The sequence below is a fragment of the Ptychodera flava genome, assembly GCF_041260155.1.
Source record: "Ptychodera flava strain L36383 chromosome 23 unlocalized genomic scaffold, AS_Pfla_20210202 Scaffold_23__1_contigs__length_28996876_pilon, whole genome shotgun sequence".
Classification (NCBI taxonomy): Eukaryota; Metazoa; Hemichordata; class Enteropneusta; family Ptychoderidae; genus Ptychodera; species Ptychodera flava.
The window spans coordinates 1,683,914-1,704,652 of NW_027248277.1; the positions used below are offsets into that span (position 1 = coordinate 1,683,914).

The window sequence follows — 20,739 nt, forward strand, 5'->3', positions numbered from 1 at the left end:
GAGAGCAATGTACAAGTCTGCATTCTGATTCTGTATGTAGTCCTGTAGTTAAAATAACAATGCTCATCTGTGTTAACTTAAAGGCTGCTATTAGTTTAGAATCATCAATTTGGTACAGCAAATCAATAATGAATACCAAAGTGGATAGTAGACAAGAATCAACTCACGTGATTCTACCTGTTAGTTAGAAATAACTTGGCAATCTTCCAATGGCTCATTCCAAATTATGGCTAGGGGTGTAACATAGCGAAAACTTGACATTTTCAAAGTAAAACTGTTTATTCTTGCTTTTTGTAACTTTCATGTTCAGATTCAACAAGAAATATTATGTTGCCTTTGACTCTTGTCTGATTATTGATCAAAGGAATTCAAATATTACATTTAAAATTACATCATTCCCCTTTGAAAATAATAGGATAGTCTTCAACAGAGCAAAAATGCACAGTTCTAGAACAGCGTGCCAACCACATGTATAGACACTGAAGTACATGTAAAATTTACAGATTGTAGTCAGGGTAATTTACGGCCGTTCCATGACAAGTTTAACCACAGGCAATATCCTTTTATCTATAATTTTCAAAGAATTTTAGATCAAATGACAATAGTAAAGTTCTAAGTTTATGCACACAATTCTTAACGACCATTGTTTCTTTGGTTACCACAGTGTGAATTTGGCATGGCATTAAAAATACAGCGAGTTATGCTTGAAAGTACTCTTTGCTACTGGCACTACATTGGTTATCAAGGTTTCATTTTGTGTGACAGAAAACTTGAGAAACAAAATGTATAGACTGTAAGCTTAAATAATCATGACTTCAAGTATGTTTCTCATAGTCCTCGTTTTGCAGTTCGCCGTACCCGATATGGATAGAATCTCAATTGGGACTTTTTTGTCTGTGCTATGCTTGGTAACATACATATTGTAAACACATTTCATTTAAAACAGTGCAATTAGCTTATTAAAACACTATTGATGTTGTCCACACCTTTCTTCGTAATATTACCTGTCTTACCATTTATCCTATGCACTACAAAGTTGTATGCTGTAACATTATTCTTGACAGAAAGAATTAACTTCGCCAAGATAGACTGATATTCTGCTCTGTACATGAATCACTATGGTAAAAAATCTCAAACTTTCAATATTTACATGCTGTGACTATTTGATGTCAGTTGTACCAGTCTTGGTCACAGAAAACATTTAATAATGTTCAAAGATGCTATAAATTAAATTTCTGTTTTTCTGTTTTTTTTTCTTGTAACAGATATCCACAGAAGTATTACTGGCAGACATTGGTGAATATGCACTTGAATTAGAAAACACCATTTGCCAACAAAACAAACAGTTATTAAGCGATAATAATGTAGTTCTGGTTGTCCCTGATTACTATAATTATCTCTATTTGGTAACGTATTAGCTGCTACAGTAATACACCAGCCTTTAGAAAATGTCACTATACAAATCCACCAAAAGTAGCTGTTGAATTGGGTGTGTTACATATACAAATTGATTCTGCCATACTTAACAGATGTAAACTGCCTTCACTCATCATTGAAGCTTAGGTCACTTCATTAGAGAAAAAGTGATGGTAACCTGAATAGAAAATGCACTTTATCAAAATGTTATGTTCAATGAAAAAAACATTTAAATGCAATATATAATGAGTTAACTTCAAAGTAGTAGTTTCACTTTTGATGTAATACTCTGAGATAACATCCTCCGTAATTGATTATATGCCTGTGTAAAAATGCCATTTAGTGCATAAGTTAGTTATCAGTGGTTGGCAACAAGCAGTGAAAGATACTGTTAAATTTACTTGAATCAAGAGAAGTACATTGTACATTCTCTTGGATGTTCTTTGAAGTAGTTTGAGTGACCACCATTCTGACACCTTGAATTGGTTTGACAAATCAGTTGCACACTTCCGTTTTGCCATTCATGGCTCAGAGGGATGCCATATTTAAAATCAGGTCAAACCACTGCCTTTCTTTATAGCTTTATTAGTGTGGGTCACAGATTAGCTAGTCTTACTGTGGTGGTGACTAGAAATGGGACACCTAATTAGCAAATTACCCAGCTGTATTACCAGCCACATCGGGATTTCACTTTGTAATTAGCTAGAGACTTTGTTAACTTGTCAGCGTTACCGTTTTTCATTTTAGTCAGCTGTACACACTTCATGCATGTAGGGGCATGTTACACAGATATTTCTAGTTTTATGTTTGAAAAAACTTGTTCATAGTTCTCTCATAGACTACTATGCATAGTGAATCAACATTTTCGACAAAATTTTAAAAACTAATATCGTGTACACAAATGCACCTTTTGATTCCCACTTCAAGCAAAGTACATTGAAATATATAGTCAAACATATTAAATGTATAGATATACATGTAGCCTGCCTGTGGGGAAAATTGCCTGATTGACTCCATGTATTATGATTTGCATTGTCGTAAACCACGTGCCTCTTTATGGCAACAGCTTATCGCTACCCGTTAAGAGGCTGTGGTTGATTATACGCAGAGATTCACGGATCTATCACTGGTTTCCAGCGCTGGCTGAACGGAGCCAATCAGAAAGTAGGTCTCATAAAAGCAAATAAATTATTGTAATTTGCAATACAAAACGACGTGGCCGATCTTGGTGCTCACCACCGCTCCACCCTCACTGTCGATGAAGAACGCACAATGTGTAAATGTGTAATGTTTTTGGATTCAACTGCTCTATTCACACCAAACAGACGTCATTGATAATTATTTTACAAGAAAAAGACAGGTTTCTCTGCACGAGGACCAGCGGTGGCAAGTCTGTATGCTACCAGGCAGGCCGTCCCCACTGTGTTTCACAAGCGGTATATCAAAGGGTATCGCTATAAATATTGGGCCCTTTCATTTGAGCTACTAGTGCATCTACTCCACTATTCAAATGTGCACTAGGCTCCCGATCGTCTGTACCGGTACAGCCGAAATCACAGTCCTCGGCAAATTGCACAGTTGTTCAAGTCCAATTATGTTTCATTAATTCATCACAAAAGTTACGCTAACAAATGAATCAAACCAAGAGGTTTAGTTTGTTCCTTGGGTTTGCAGTTCAGCCGGGTGCAAACACGTGTACGCGTTTGGGAACGCCGTTGAAGTGGGAGCAGGCCAGGTTCGCTGCAGGCCGACGTCTCTTGTGTTCATACCAAAGCCATACTGTATTCCCATGGTGTCGCCGCTGCTCTCGATCATGACAGAAAAACTGTCAAAATTTTGAAAGCTGTTGGATTTAATGCAACATATATCAGAAGAAATGCAACGGAACCAGAGGTCTCAGAGCCTGAAAGTTTGATCGTGTACACACAGACAACGAGAATCTTGTCTGTGGTTTACGACCTGACATGACTTTGTAAAACAGATTCGTGATTGGCTAACTCTGATGACATATTCTCATGAATAATTAATTAACCCCCATTCACACTTCCACAGTTTCCCGCCGTAATCTGCCAGAGTTTGATTTTTGCGTAGGTAAGCGGAGCGGAATTATTGCTCTGGCTCGCAAGAATGTATGATTTGATAATTTTTACGAAGCACTATATCAGCCACATCTTGCCATCTTACAGTTGCAAAAAATTTGGTGACTCATCTGCAAATGTATGAATATTATGCCCCTTCAAACATGCTTGTATGATAAACTGTTGTCGTAGTTTTGAATGAAGGATTGTTGAATTCTGTTATACCGTATTAGAAAAATAAAGTATTAAAGGAAAAGGATAGGAGCACTAGGCTTGATTTTCTACAGAATGAGGATTAACAGTAACTTTCTTGGAAATCATTGGGACTCAATAGACTGTAGATTATGTCACTGTAGACTTTTGTCCAACACCTATGGGTTATGTACCTGACATTATTCAGGAAAGGATTTCAATGGATAATGGGAAATCTTGTAGTAACTATTTTGGTAGACAACTTTCTGAATTGTGTTTTAAGAACAATTTATTAATTTTGAATGGTAGAACTGTTGGAGATTTAAATGGTAAACCCACTTGCTATAAAAATAATGGATACAGTACAGTAGATTATTGTATTGCTGCTAAGAACCTTCTTGATGATATTCAATATTTTAGAGTATATGATTACACACGTTTTTCTGATCATTGTCCAGTTGGTATTTCTATTGTTTTAGATACTTGTTCCTCTTCCGCAGTTGATAGCACTGTTTGTAATCCATGTCCAAGCAGATATATTTGGAATGATGATGCAAAACAACAATTTTTAGAATCTTTGCAGAGTTCATCCATTCAAGCTGAGCTCAGTAATTTCAGTACTGTCTGTAATAGTTCTACTTCATGCGATGAGTCTGTTGCTACCTTTGAAGCTATTATCCACAAAGTTGCCGATTGTTCTTTGAAAAAATTTACACCAAGACCTAGTTCCAAAAAATCGAAATCAAAAGCAAAGAAAAAGAAACCTTGGTTTGATAATTCTTGTTATGCAGTACGCACAGAGTTAAATGAGGCTTGTAAACTTTTAAGTCGTTTCCCTTGTGATCCTTTCATTAGAGGTAGATGCTTTACTTTAAAAAAGCATTATAAAAAGCTTATCAAGCAAAAGAAGTATATTTACAAAAAGAACTTGCTTGAACAGTTAGAGAATTCTCATTCTGAAAGTACGCAGAATCATTGGAAGTTATGGAAAGAAATCATAGGTGATAGTGTTACTGACAGAAGTGACGTTTCAATTTCTCAAGGGGAATGGTTTAATCATTTTAGAAATTTAGCTGATGGTGGTCATGATGTTTCTGATAACTTTTCTGTACAAGTACTTTCTGATCTGCATTGCATGGTAAAGAGTAATTATGATAATGAGTGTCCTATTCTCAATTGTCCTTTTTCTGAAGCAGAATTACTTAAAGCCCTCTGTAAGTTGAAATCAAAAAAGTCCCCAGGTGCAGATGGTATCTTGAATGAAATGTTGAAGTTTGGTGGACAAAGTTTGCGTACTCCAATTTGCTCTTTATTTAACACCATTCTTAGATCCGGTAAGTTTCCCAGTTCTTGGAAATCAGCTTTTTTAGTTCCTGTTTACAAGTCAGGTGACAGAAGTGATCCATCCAATTATCGAGGAATCTCAATTAATAGCTGTCTGGCAAAATTGTTCACTTCCGTTCTCAATTGTCGCTTGTTAAGTACTTGAATGATAAGGGAATTTACACTCCATTTCAGTCTGGTTTCAGAGTCATGAGATCTACTTCAGATAATATTTTTGTTTTGAGATCTGCTGTTGATAAGTATATTTATTCTTCGTATATGAACAAAGCTGATTGCAACTTAAGAAACAAGTATCTTTTTTGTTGTTTTATTGATCTTCATAAAGCATTTGATAAAGTTTGGAGACCAGGTTTGCTTTGGAAACTTAGGAATTATGGTATCAATGGTAATTTCTTTTCTGTGATTAAGTCTATGTATGAAAATGTTAACTATTGTGTTAAATCTAACAATAGCCTCACTGACATGTTTGAATCTAAAGTAGGAGTTAAACAGGGGTGTAATCTGAGCCCTACGTTATTTAACATTTACATAAATGACCTTCCAGGTACTTTTGGCTCCAGTGAGGACAGACCCATTACATTAGATTCATTGCACATCAACTGTCTTTCATATGCTGATGATCTGCTGTTGATTTCAGAAACTCAAGAAGGTTTGCAAAGTTGTCTTGATAAATTACACTCTTATTGTTTGAAGTGGAAGCTTTCTATTAGTACAAAGAAGTCAAAAGTCATGGTTTTTAACAAAAGTAATCACTTACTGAAAGGTACATTACTTACCTATAATGGACTTGCCCTTGATGTTGTGAAAGAGTATTGTTATCTCGGTTTTGTTATAACTCCCAATGGCAAATTTAAAGCAAATTTTCACAATCTTAAGATGAAAGCTACTAAAGCTCTTTTTAGTCTTCTAAAGGTATTTCTTACAATGGGAATTTTTCTGTGAAAGTTGCTTTAGATCTTTTTGATCATTTGATTGTTCCCATTCTTACCTATGGTTGTGAAATTTGGGGGAATGAAATTAATGATAAGAGTAATTTCTTAAATGATGTTAGCTTTTCTTTCTACAGATATTTACTGGGAGTTTCAAAACATGCTCCCCAGGCAGGTATTATAGGTGAACTTGGTAGATATCCTATCAAATTGCCATAGTCAAACGCATGTTAAATATTGGCATAAGTTAGTTTTCAGTGATGACATTCTGTTACGTTCAGCGTATCTTTCTGCAAGATATCATTCAAAGTGGTTTGAGTTCATTCAAAACATACTAGATACTTATAGCGAGGGTAATATTTGGTCAGCTGTGTGTAACATTAATGCCACTATTAAAATTGTACAGAATAACTTACGCAAGCATTATCAAGTTTCTTGGTACAGTGATTTACACAATGATAATAAGTCTCTTGGGAAGGGAAATAATAAGCTCAGAACGTACAGAGAATTTAAAACTAAGTTTGGTTTAGAGAATTACTTACTGGATATTAAGAACTTACGCTGTAGAAAATTGGTCACAAAACTTCGTATTTCTGATCACTGTTTACAAATCGAGTTGGGCAGAAGGTCAAAACCAAGAATTCCACCTGAATCCAGATTTTGTAAGTTTTGTAAGTCTTCCGTCGAGGATGAATTTCACTATTTAATGAAGTGTCAAAAATATAATAGTGATAGAGAAGTTCTCTTTTCTGCAATGAAGTTGTATTATCCTATATTTGATAGTTTAAATGAAAGAGATAAGTTTTTGTACATTTTAACTTCAGATGATACGCTGTCTCTCATGAAATATATTACAAACACTATGTTTCCCCCAGCAGCTGCAGGTAAAGACATAGACAACAATGTTTTATGCAATGTTTAGTTTTGTTCTTGCTATACTGCACTTCCGAAGTGTGTTGTTATGCAATAAAGTGATTAAAGTGATTAATATAACAAGCTATTCATTTCAAGCATGCAAGGGAATAAAATTTCTACATTGTAACTGTTAAAACCTTGAACAGCAAAGATTATTATCTTAAAAGAAAAAACATGAATAACCAGACTTATTTACTTTTAACCCATTTTACAATAACCTCAAAATTTCAGAGATTCAGTTTTATTTGTTGGAATATTACAATCTTTTAGTAGAGTCAATTTTTTTCTTATACAAATTCTTTGTTTTGTCTTGTACTTTTGTTGGTTTTTGCTCAGTTATTCACTGTTCAGTGAAATGTATCAAAAAACTAACAAATTGCATATTGTCTCATGATTATCAATTAGGGAACTCCTCAGTGGGTATTATTGACCTAGCTTAATTTGGAGTAACTCAAGTCATAAAATTAAGAGATCCAGAAGTTCACTCATGCATTTATGAATAACAAAAAAGCGAAAAAGTAAACACAAAAAAGTTGAACCAATTTAAGAACTCCTGACAACATCTCCATAACCAAAGAAAATTTAATGGAGCATTGTAAAAAGCTAGAGTCAAAATTATCTTTTTGAAGAAATGCTTATTTTTTCTGCCTGTACATCCTTTTGAATTGACTGTAACTGTAAATGATTGTAGCTCAACAAGTAAAAGATTGTTGGTGGTGTATGTGTCTTGAAGCTGTGTTGTAAGTGAAAAAGGAACAGACAAAGAGTTTCATACAGGAATTTTTGACCAAAAATTAAAATTATCAAAAACATACATTCAGCTTTTCAGATAATTTGAACGATACTGACTCAGATCACAGTAAAGAATCTAATGCCAAATTTCAAAGCAACTAGAAAAGTTATTTCAGGGAAAATTTTTTGTCAAACAATTGAATTAGAAATTTTCCCCCAAAATTAAAACATTCAAATTTTGACACAATTTACACAAATTTTACAAAGGTCATCCTAAGGAATATCCTATAAAATTTTAAGGTATAGCACTAGCTGTTTTGGAGAAGAAACTTGATACTAGAAAGGTTTGTGGACATTGACGCTGCCACTTCATGAAGGACAATGGCAGACAACCACCTTTCTGATTAGCTCTGTATCACAGACAGTGGAGTTAACAAGAAAAGAAAGTTTGATGATGGTTGTTGTCCCCAGGTGTATCAAAGTCTTGAAGGCCTATTGTAAGTGATCAGCAAAATGACATTACATTGGGTGTGGCAAACAAAAAACAACATTAATCCACAGAAAACATGACACAATTCAACATACCTAATTTATTGTTGTTCAGTGACAAATTCTGTCCTTTAGCTGGTAGTGGGTGATTCAAATATGTCAACTGAAATCCATGTAGCGTCCACTTTCACATGGAATGTACAAGTCATCCCAGGAAAGTTTCCAGAACAGCAAGGCAGCAACTTGTCATCAGGTAAGGTCAAAGGTCATAGGCTATCAACCATTTTATTGCAGGGAATTCTAGTGAGAACAAAATAATGTATCTCAGCAAAGCGTCTCTGTTAGAATGTAATAAATGTGGGTAACCAGAGCACAGATTTATTGTGCACAGTGCAGATATAAAATTGGACTGTTTCACAAAATACAATGCCTTTGTAGACATAATTAAGACTCATTGTCTTTGAGTCATCTAACCTTCTTAGGAGTACTATGGATCTGTGCAAACACAGTTGTTGGCATTATGCCCGCGAGTCTTATGTCACATTGCACCACAACATCTTTACAAATGGTAAACACTGGAAAAGGCAGCAAGCTGAGGCATAGTATCATCCAGTGGGAAGTAAAACTATGGAAAGACATCAAGTGATTACATAGTCTGTTGGGTTTGAAGTTTAGGAAGAATTTTCACCTCAGAATCTATACACAGCATTGAACCAAGCACAGTCCCTTCTCCACTCTTTGCTTTCAAGTCTCATTCATATGCAAAGTGTGACCCAGATGTTTGAAAAACAAGTCTTCACTCTCTGACCAGACAGAAAGGATTAAGTTGGTACAATAACAAATAAAAAGTCAACTGTTGAAAACGTACGGTAGAGTTTACAACGAGAATAATCCCTGTCGCTGATTTAATTTCACTAAGGGATATGGACGGTCAATTCAGTAAACTTAACTACATCACATATTATGATTGTGTAAACATTATCTTGTCAGTACATGAAATCCCTTACTAAACCTGCAGACCTGCCAGATGGCTGTTGCAGATCTTCGCAGCTCGGCTGAAGCAGATCACTTGCAGATATCTGCAAATGGTCTGATTTTGTGCATTTATAATTAGCTTTGAGCTGCAAATTGCAGCTCATGGGGCATGGTATGCAGATCAATGACATACACATGACAGCTCAAATGCAGCCCGTGACTTTTGACCTGCAGACATACAGCAGCTCATAGCAGACAACTTTCAGCCCATGACTTTTGACCTGCAGACATGCCACAGCTCATAGCAGACAACTTTCAGCCCATGAATTTTGACCTGCAGACATACAGCAGTTCATATAAGACCACTTGAAGACATATAACAGCTCAAAATGGACATTGCTCATTCACCATTATCATACTACATGTAATGGGTCACATTTTATTTGTACACACAAAAATATATTTATTTCTACCTCATGTCATGCTCACTTCAATGGCTCACAACAATACAACACAAGCAGCTGGAGATCCTCGTCACCCTGTTAGATAAATGTGACACACCTCATCAAAGTTTCCATACAGTGAACTAGCTCACACGTGAGTAAAAAAAGATAACACCTGATGTAGGATGAAGAAACACTCATTTATTACTAAAGGTTACGGGAAAATTGCATTGAATACAACAGAGGAAAAAGGTCTAAAACCTTTATGAAGCTAGCATAATGTTATATCAAAACTAGTACTGCCTTGGGTGATATTGTTTTTACAGTTGATGAAGTTTACAATGTTCTTAAAAATTTAGATCCCAATAAGGCTGTGGGCAATGGCAAGTTATCTCCCCGTCTTCTTCGGGAATGTGCCAGGGAGTTATCCCCTTCTCTGTGTGACCTTTTTAACATGTCATTGAATGCAGGAAAGCTACCATCACAGTGGAAACATGTTAATGTTATTCCTGTGTATAAGAAAGGTCTGAGGGAAGACGTTTGTAATTATAGACCTGTTTCTTTGTTGAGCTCAGCCAGCAAAGTGATGGAAAGGTGTTTATCAATAGAGTTTATCCAATCTTATCTGAAAAAATTTATAGTTTACAACATGATTTCTGCAAAGGGAAGTCATGTAGTACCCAACTTGTACAAATTGTTCATGACATCGGAGAAGTCTTAGATAAAGGAGGACAGGTGGATATGCTTTATCTGGACTTCTCAAAGGCATTTGACAAAGTACCTCATGACAAATTATCAAATAAGTTGCATTCTTTTGGTTTTAATGGTATGCTGCATAATTGGTTCTCTAATTATTTGTCACATCGAAGACAGAGAGCGGTAGTTGAAGGTGAATGCTCAGATTGGTTGCCTGTTCCTTCAGGAGTTCCCCAGGGATCCATTTTGGGTCCTTTTTATTTTTATTATATGTCAATGATATGCCCGTCTGTGTATCTCCTAAGACTACCTTAGCTCTCTTTGCTGATGACTCCAAGTGTTTTCGTGTGATAAAAAATTCACAAGATTGTGAAGCTTTACAGAGAGATATTCATTCTCTTTATAGCTGGAGGTGTCAAATGGGGTATGACTTTTAATACAGGAAAGTGCAGTGTCCTCCACTTTACACGATGTAAAAATTTTCTGAATTTTGATTATATCATGAATGGTAATGACTTAGCATCAGTTAAAAAATACTGTGATTTAGGTGTTGATCTCACTTCGACTTGAATTGGAATACTCACATTGATCGTATTTGCATGAAATCTCATAGATTGCTTGGCATGATCAAGCGCACTTGTGGCTACAAATGTGACTCTAAAACACTTAAAGCTCTTTACTGTTCACTAATGCGTAGTCATCTGGAGTACGGAAGTGTCGTTTGGGCAGCCAAGTCTAAGCGCAACTTAGTAAAAATTGAAAAAATCCAAAGAGCAGCAACAAGGTATATTCTTAATTATCCCACTGACATTGATTATAAACAAAGATTAGTTGCTGTAAACCTTTTACCGTTGTCATTTCGCAGGGAGATTCTTGATCTGATTTTCTTTTATAAATGCACTACTGGGAAATACTCTTTAAATGTTCATAAGTATGTCAAAACTCACTCATCTAAAATTAATACACGTTCTAGTGCTGATACAAATGCACTGGATAGAAACCATTGTAAAACTGTCACTTTCCAACACCTTCTCTTTAATAGAATTGTCATTCTCTGGAACAATTTACCGGCGACAATTAGAACCACTGCTTCACTTTGTACATTTAGAGTAACATTGACGAAATGGTATTGGGATAAATTTTATAATGTTTTGATCCAGACAACACTTGTACGTGGATTTCTCGTTGTCTGTGTAGCAGGTGTAGACCTATGTAGATTTTATTTGATTTGTTTTAGACTTTCTTCATTTTTTATCTCCTGTATGTTATTGTTGTTTGCTTTTTTCATTTGTACATATTTCATTTCATTAGGGTGACTGGCTTTGTATAGGTGGTTCGCACCTGTTTCAGTCATCCTATCCTATGTCGGTACACGTATCGTGTCCGCTGTGGATGAATATTATAAATAAAAATAAAAATAAAATAATAGTACAAACTAGTCCAAGTTTACTGTCATGAACAACTGATGTTGGAGATATTGTGAGATGCTTACCTCAGCATTGTTTGATGAATCAAACTTCTTCTGAGAAATTGTGAAGAGTTAATCTCAGCATTGTAAAATAGATCAAAGTTCTTGTAGTTTATTAAATATTTCCAGTACTTATCAATTCCAACAAAAGTTATTCTGATGTATAGAATAAATATGGGAAGCTTTGAACAAATACCGGTAGTAGTAATGAAATTGAGATCCTATATGGAAAGGACATCAAACTGTATATATCAAGCAATACACATTTGTTTTGGCATTTAATGAGAAACAAGAATCGCGAGGGCGTAATTTAAATAGATACAATTCACCTAGATGGACCATGGGAAATAAAAGTGTTACTTTATGTAACATCACTTTGCAGCAAACATGTTTACAAATTCTGTTTACTCACTCAAACCAAGGGATTTCCATGCTGAAACGACACAATGCTACATGTAGGGCTACGCTCTAAATTTAATCGCTCGCGTTTTTGATACTTTTATAGTGTAAAACTGTGAAGTTTTCCTTCAACGTGAAGCCTTAATACCAGTCACAGATGAGCTCTGAAATGATAGAAGAATGAGAAACACAAGTTACTGAAATGTGAAAATATATGATTTACAGTGCTTAAGTGCAGACAAAAGGTTCACGTAGCTTTTAAAATCCAGTGAGAATTTACATTAGCGAACTTATCAATAAGCCAGTTAAGGCCTGTCGATGAAAAAGAAAGTGAAGCAAGGCAGCAGGCTGGCAAAGACAACCATATTACACAGTGTTTCATCTAGGATACTACACCAGGGTGGGGGGATTGGTCCCCTTCCACTGGAATTTTCAATGGGATTTTAAAATTTTGGGGAACTTAACTTGTAACTTGTACGGGTTTATTTGCCCCGAAAAATAAGTTTGTCTGTTCACTGAATTCAAAAACAGGACCCATTGTGTGGGCCATTGACACCACAGTTTGCTTGTGACTTTCATTGCATGCCGTCTGCACTGAACACGTTTCTGTGACAATTATAGTCCGATTGTTCGTGTCGATTTTGCTATCAGAATTATTTTCAGAGTGTTATGGACATCCATACAATGCATAAAAACTTCAGTTTGTCTCCTTTTCTCAATCGATACAGAGATAATGTGACACAGAAACCGTATCGGGCGAGGGCAATGAACTTTGTGAACGTACACGTAACTCTCAACTGGCAGGCTTTCATATGCAAAATCAGCGTACGGAAAATTTACGCGTGGTATATTGTTTCAACAGCATTTTCATGAAGCAGATCAAAAGCCTAGATGAAACACTGATTACATGGTGATCGAAAATCGGCAATTTTATTGATGACAATTGTGTTGGATTGACTGTGTATATTATTTCAGCACCCTGTCTTCTTGAACCGTACAATCGCAAATTGGCAGTTTTACTGATGCCTGGCTTGAACTTTGAAGCAACTAGATATCCTCGATATACCGAATGTAATCTTCAGAAAAGTCTGTACAAATAAAAACCGCATATGAAGGAGATATGTCAAAGTAACTTACCTATAATAGTATCATTGGGATCGGTATGCGGTTTGCAATGCCGTTTGCAATTGCAGGCAATATATCCATGGTTTGACGTCATTTCTCCTGACGGCGAGACCTTTGGTACGTTGAATATGTCGTCAAGTATACTCGTTCAATTTGCTACCATTTTATCAGAGTTTGGATACCGTTTTCGGCGAAATTTCATCCAAAGTTTAGCAAAGAAACATGACAGAGTAACCTGAAGCTAATTCAATACGTGTAGATTAACGGTCGATGTGTCTTGCCGCTAACACTTTGACCTGCGTGACCTGGGTCATTTAGCGAAGCGAATCTGACCAATCGCGGACAATTTTTCACATGATAAATGACGTCATCATGCGTGATGCAGCCTAACCAACAACAACATGCACCGTACACGTTTTTCTCAAGGGTCTATGATTTGATGTTCGACCTGTGGGGAGTAGCAAAAGTAGCGGTGCTCGGACCTACAAATATCAAAGGTAAAACGGAGCACAGCTTAACATCGAATGAACAATGATTCTGAGGAAGACACGTTGATAATTATAAGGCAACTTCTCATTGATGCACAGGGCTTTCCCGGCGTTTTTATACGTGTGCATACATATATATGCCGTGTGGATTACGCTGATAGACTACATGTACACGTACACGCGTACTCGATCAATTTTCTGAGCCGAGATCGCAAAACGGACGCACGCAAATTTTAATTTGAAAATGGACTGAACTCATTAAATACCTGACCGTCCTTATAACTTCACTCTACTAGAAACGAAAACTCAACTATACGTACGATGTATACCTTGACTGGCTCATGTTTTGCTGCCAGTGAACTGTTTCGAGCTGCCATAGAGCTGTGACAATTGTAGTGTCAACAAAGTTTTACTTCGAACGATTTTGAGCTGCATAACGGCTGTTGACCGATCGGCCAAGAGCTGCACAAGTCTGCATTTCGTCTTCCAGAGACACTCGAATCTGCAGCAGACAAATGACAGCTCCAAACGCTCTGTGCAGATCTGCATTAAAGCTGGTTTGAGCTGTCACAGCTCTGAAACCGATCTGCTGCAGCTAAATGAAGATCTGCACGTTTCCTACGGGAATTATGGTCAGTGTCAGCCCACACTAATCAGTGGAAAAATTACATGTACACAACAGCAGGATTTTTCTTGTCAATGGAATTTCAGCATGTCTGGCAAACTTTAAATGTATACAAACTTCAAAACAAACTGGAATATAATTATATTAAATCATTCAAAAGCATTGGGTTACACATTTCAATGTAGAAATGACCGTTTTTGAACCATATTATCAGAAAATATAAAGGAAAACAGGTGACATAGTCATTGAAATTGAAGTCACTACAGTGGTATTATGGGACATATTTTTTTCTGAAGGAGGCCCCGCGGAACAGTGGTTAGAGTAACGGACTCACTATCAGAGGATGGTGAGTTCGAGACCCGATTCAAGTCCCAGTAGATCCAGAGTAGCGGATTCGCTGTCAGAGGACGGTGAATTCGAGACTCTAGCACGGTGTTGTGCCCTTGAGCAAGGCACTTTACTCCTCTGTGCTCTGTTGGGGTAGTGGGTTATGGGTACCTGAGCATCCAGTAAATGGGCTAGTGCCTGTGGATGATGGACTTCTTAAAAAAAGTTATGTATTATAAATGATGAAGAGAATATCTCACTGATGCTTGTATCGCATAGACTTCCCTCATAATACACAACTTTGTCTTGTCTTTGACTATCTGTAACAATCAACATTACAAGAACTAAAACTAATGTGTAATTTACTTGTGTGTACTGTATACATTTATGATCAAGGCAAAACGTGTAACAGTATTCTATGTATAAGATATGATTAATGAGGTACATTGGTCTTTACCTGGAAGACTATTAAAAGCTGTATTCTCTGTGTCACTGTGATTTCTGTTCTGACAATCAGAAAGGACAGAATGATAGTTTGGTCTTTATCTTTCACATCTTCAATATCCACGGTAAATTACATCACTTCTTTCTCTGCATAAATCTTATCATAGAGAGATAAAATAGAATTTTAACTCTAACATAATAAACAGGATAGAACAAAACTTTGTGCATCCTCATTCAAAATAGTGGTCCAGATCATTGCTTGTGACCTTTGACCTGATTGAGGTACACTGAAATGAGTGAATACGACTGCATTTTCAACACTGCAATAGCACCAAAACCCCCTTGCATTTAGATCAGAGTGAAGCCACAATAAACAAACAAATAACAAAGAAAAAATTAAAAAAAATGGACCAAACTAACATACATGTAATAAATAAATAGCAGATAAAGAAACCAATACACCAACTAAAAACCAAAACACAAACAATAACTAAACAAATAAAGGAAAAAAGTGAAAACGGTAAATTGAATAAGAAGTACAATAATTGACAAAACAACACATGAAACATATTCAAAATGTGACATCAGTATGTCTGTGTTTCCTGGCTTCCCTGTGCCAAGGCCAGTAAATTGTGACCACACTCTAACACTGAGCTGCACAAATGAGAATTAATATGACTACATTTTAAAACAGAGATATACCAAGATGAGTGAATATGACCATGTTCTAAAGTTCAGACACCAATGCATGGGTAAATATGATCACAATCTAAAACTGAAATAGCCTTCGGTGAGTAAATACAAGTATGATACTCCTCTAAAACTACTGGTACTACATTCATGAATGTGATCAACTCTCTGAAACTGAGATGTAACTGGGGGAGTGTCATCACAGTACAATACATTTATATTTTATCTAAGTGATTGAATTTAGCATTTCATGTAAAATAATGTTCCTGTTTAATAGGGACTAATGAATATGCTGGTTTGAGGTCTGGGACTGTGTGATTTCCGATTCAGATCAGTACAAAAAAGTTTCCAGCTAGATGACAGTCCAGATGTCAATATGATAGGGAAAACAATGTATCAGCCTCTGTATATAGTTTCATGTGTGTGCACAGGCGACCCAATAAGTATTACTGAGTTTTTCAAAGTGTTTTCTCTATCATTTTCTCTTCTTTCTTCATGCTCTGAATGATCGGAATAAAGAAAATAAATGTTTTATATAACATAACCTAGCCTCTGTGACTCTTTATTATTTTACACTCCATTACAAGGACGTATTATGGGGTTCACATCAAGGCCCAGGGCCGGCCAGAACTAATCCGGCAGAATGTGAGAAGATAAGCTAATCTTTTGTCCGCGTTCACATTACGTTCAACGCTGTCCTAGCCTAGATCATTTGGTAGCGTCTGCAACTGTCCACAACCGAGCCTGCAGCGGGATTTACTGCAGGTCTGCTGCCCATAATCTGGCTAAGTTCTTCGTAAAACATACAGGTCTTTCTTCCCCGACCGCTTGTCCTATTATTATCAGAAACTTTTTGAATTCGGACTTCAAATGTTTCATCTTACCACAGTCCCGAGGGACCGTGATCTTACGTTTGCATTGATCTGGGCTACGTTCAAATCCATGCTCTGACAAACGCTGTGAGATGATATTGTAGGCGATTCGATCCCTTGACGTGCCGCACGTCCATCAGATTTTTCACCATATCTTCGTTCCAAATGCCTAAAAGACACTTGGTTTCTTCCGTAGCCCAGTTGACTACTCGACTCACCATGTCTAAAATGATACTGAATCGTCGAATAGGTCAAAGACTACACTGCATGTCAACTACAGAGGGCGTCAACTGGGACCTGAGTCGGACAAAACGCGTTCACATACGCTGTTTACTGCTCCGCCAGAGACCTGGGTCGGCCACAAACCCACCCTCTCGACTAGGACAGAAATGTCCGGACAGTGGCCGGCAGAACCGTTCACACCTGTTTTTTTGGTCGGCCACGAACCTGGCTAGGACAAGGACCGAGTCTTTTTGGCTAATGTGAACGGCCCTTATATCTCTCATACACACATGCTGTAATTAATTAGTCAACACAACTAATTATGCTAATCCATGGACTTATCAGGGATTTACGGGTGGTCAACATCGCGAAAGATAGGAATGGTTACTAAAACATCACTATCTTTCCGATGTTGACCAACCTCTGATAAGTCCATGGATTAGCATAATTAGTTGTGTTGACTAATTCATTACAGCATGTGTGTATGAGAGATATACGTCCATGTAATGGAGTGTAAAATGAATAAGGAGTCAAGAGGCTATAGGTTAGGCTATATAGTCATTTATTTTATTTACTACGATCAGTCAGAGCATGAAGAAAAGGAGAGGGACTGACAGTGACAGAGAAAACTGAGAAAAACTCAATAATAAGCTTATCAATATGTATGGGCCGCCTATGGTGTGTGGTACACTTAGTCACAACAGACTTGAAGTTTGCAACAACATATTCATGAAATTTCAACAGCAATGCATATTGTATGATAACACTGCCTGGGTTAATGATTTACAGGTGTCTCTTTTGTTGTGTGTTGTTTTTCCACAACTTACATAAACTTTGAAGCAAGCTGCGATGTAGTCCGGGGTCAATTGTCATTCCGTGTGTTTTGAATGAAGATTTTTGCCAAACTAGCTCATCGATTTACTTAATGGCCAAGTTTTTTAAAAAAAATTGTTGGCATTTTTTCTGACAACTGTGAAGGTCATTTCAAGGTCATTTCCTTAAAATCGACAAAAATCGTTTTTTTCTTAGCCATGAAAACACTTTATGGCCAGTTTGCAACCATATTACCTTTGGAAACATGCATTTTGATGTGAATTATTCCTTACAATCATTAAAATTGAGGTTTTTTGAAAAAAAAATTGGTTATTGTATTAAAAATACCGTATATAGAACTACTTTACCAAAGGTCAATTGAAGGTCAGTATGAAATTTCTTTCTTATTTTCGTAGAAATGCCTTCCATATCTTAAAACATCAAAATGATTATCTTGTATACAATTTCAGGAAGTCAGATGTCTAACATTTCCTGTCAAAGGTCAATGACTTTTAATGCCATAATCTCTAATCTGAAGAAAGTTTTGTTATAAAAGTAATATGATCACACAGCAACTTCAAAACTTTGATAACTCTGCATGAGTGACTTTGAAAAAAAACAGAAGATTTCCAAGCTTAAGTTGTTAATCATTATCAAAATCATCAACACAAATGTCACTTTACAGGAGGTGAACAGTTCGGACAAAAAATTTCATCAGCCTCACAATGACACATTTCCGTACATGTGATGTCAACGCATTCGTCTTGCAAGAGCAGATATTTGTTTTGTATATACATGTATTTTGTTTACAAGAACATCTGATCAAATGCACAACAGCTTCAGGGAAAGGAGGAAGCATGCTTACTATGAATGTGTTTTCCTCCAGCTTCCATTGTTAGTTTGCTGGAGGTGGCAAGTCGGGTTAGGCAATGATATCATTTTCCATGATATTATTGTTTGATAATGGACTCTGAGAATTGCTTGGATGAGATTGCCTTTGGTTGGTGTACTTCTTGAAAATGATATTGCTTTTCTCAAAATTTTGGCAGCTTTGAACAGTACTCTTACATTTTCCTCTGTACTTTCCTCAGCAACTCCCTGTATTGCTGCATCTTTAGTAGCATTTAGCAAAACCAATTCTGGTTCATTGTGTCGTGCAGATTTTCCAAATTCCACACTTTCATGTGATCAGTCATAATTTTCTTTAATTTCCTATTTCCAATTGATGGGTTCACAATTCCATGTTCCTTACGTATTGCCAAATATGAGTCATGTACTTCACCCAGGTTTAAAACTGAACCTTCAGCTAAAGAATTTTCCAACAAGGAAACAATTGATATCTGCAGCAAGCATGGTGGTATTTATCATTACCGACATTTGCAGATCCAGTCTCACACAATGGGTCTGCATTTGTCTTTAAATTTCGCAATAAATTTTCAACGTTTTTGGTCCAACATCTTTTGTGATATTTAATGTCAATGGCTCTAGCATCCTTTGGATCTATTGCACAATGAGTCTGCCTTTAACAAGTCTAATTTTCCGTGGTTTACTGCTCTTTGTAGTGTTTCCCCAGCATTGAATGAAGAAACCTCATGGAGAGGACCCAAATATATATTGTTGTCGGAAAAAACACAGGCTTTTGTCATATGCACTAGCTGATGATCTAGTGAAAGCAACTTTAGTTAATTAAAGTAACTGTCAACATTCTTTTCCCAAAATACTTTTACAAACACGATATATATGATTTCCTCTACAGAGATTAAAGTTCAAAAGTCACAGTCATCGATGTGTGCAATTCCACAACCTTTAAAACTTTGTTTCATTTGTTTTAACTAATCATCAATTTGAGCAAAATAAAATAAAACAGTCAGATGATGGATAAGCTATTTATTAGCTTCTTATCAAGTCAAAGTACAACTTGACAGAAAATTTGGTCACAGCCAATCAAATAGGCTGATGTATATGATTATTGTGATCACAATCATGAGTGCCTTGCTGACAACATGTACTTCAATGTGAATTCACATTGTTCAAGCTGCAACATTGTTTCATATTTCCTTCATTTTCTTCATTCTATATTGTTGCAATTATTCACAATTTCTACTAGGGTGACCCATATGTTTGTTGTTAAACTTACATCATGTGAATCCTTTATTCAACATACAGAGTTCCTCTAGATTTCCTATTTCTGTCTTGGTTGTTTCTTCAGCTGAGATGAACACAGTGCGTGTCTGAATTTCTTCCACTTGATGAGATCAGTCTGGTTGTCTTGTTTTGTTTTCACACAAGAAACTCCTAAAATTCCCAGTAACACTTCAACACTTCTCATCTTCTTTCCTAAAATGCAAAAGGTAGATACAAAGCTAAGAATATCATTTACAGATATTTATAACAGAGTCAGACAAAACATGGCACATTTCTACAGCTCATTCTGAGTTCCTACAAAACATTTATTAGCAAGACTGAAGTAAAGGTACAGGTAGTAAAACACATAGCTGATGGGCCTTGGCAGTCATTAGGATTAGGGCTGGCAGTAAATTAAATGGATAGACCAAAGGTCTACTTTGATTCAATTTAAAATTATAATCTGGTTTGAAAAACATTGAAATGCATGCTTAGCCAGATATTGATTTCAGGGCAAACTGACTAATTGATAAGCTACCAGTGTGTCCTCGAAGCTAAAATGCAAACAAATTGCTTGTAACAGAAGCAGATTTATTGGTTTACAGATATGGGGTGATGCAAAGAATTTCAACAATTCTTTCAATTGATGTAAAGTTTCCAGATATACGTGTTTTGTTAAAAAACACACTGTAAGCTATCATTTCTTGAAATAAAAATATCCGACAGGTTAATGGTAAGAACTTGTTGAACTCTGATTCAAATGAAGTGAATATTCAGATTTCACAGTGATCCAACTTGGAATATTCTGACTTGATACAATTCTAAAAGGTCAGATTCTTTACAACACAGCATTTATCCATTGGTGAAATAATTTTGTTCTGAGTTTTGTAACTGAACATTACAACAAATGTCCATAAGACTGAATTATTATTT

The 20,739-nt window shown here is 36.3% G+C and overlaps 1 protein-coding gene across 5 annotated transcripts in view; it reads right to left on the bottom strand.

The window, feature by feature from the left end:
• LOC139123444 (uncharacterized) overlaps window positions 1–20,104 on the bottom strand; it is an 80,431-nt gene extending 60,327 nt beyond the window's left edge. Inside the window, exons 1-3 of one of the 5 annotated variants that reach the window (XM_070689580.1) lie at window positions 19,820–20,104; window positions 15,099–15,242; window positions 8,192–8,395 (exon numbers count right to left, since the gene is read on the bottom strand). The gene's annotated coding sequence lies outside the window, so the exon portion shown is untranslated. The remainder of the gene's footprint in view (window positions 1–8,191; window positions 8,396–15,098; window positions 15,243–19,819) is intronic. The other 4 variants (XM_070689578.1, XM_070689576.1, XM_070689574.1 and 1 more) reach the window with 4 other exon arrangements.
• Between the last annotated feature and the right edge of the window lie 635 nt (window positions 20,105–20,739).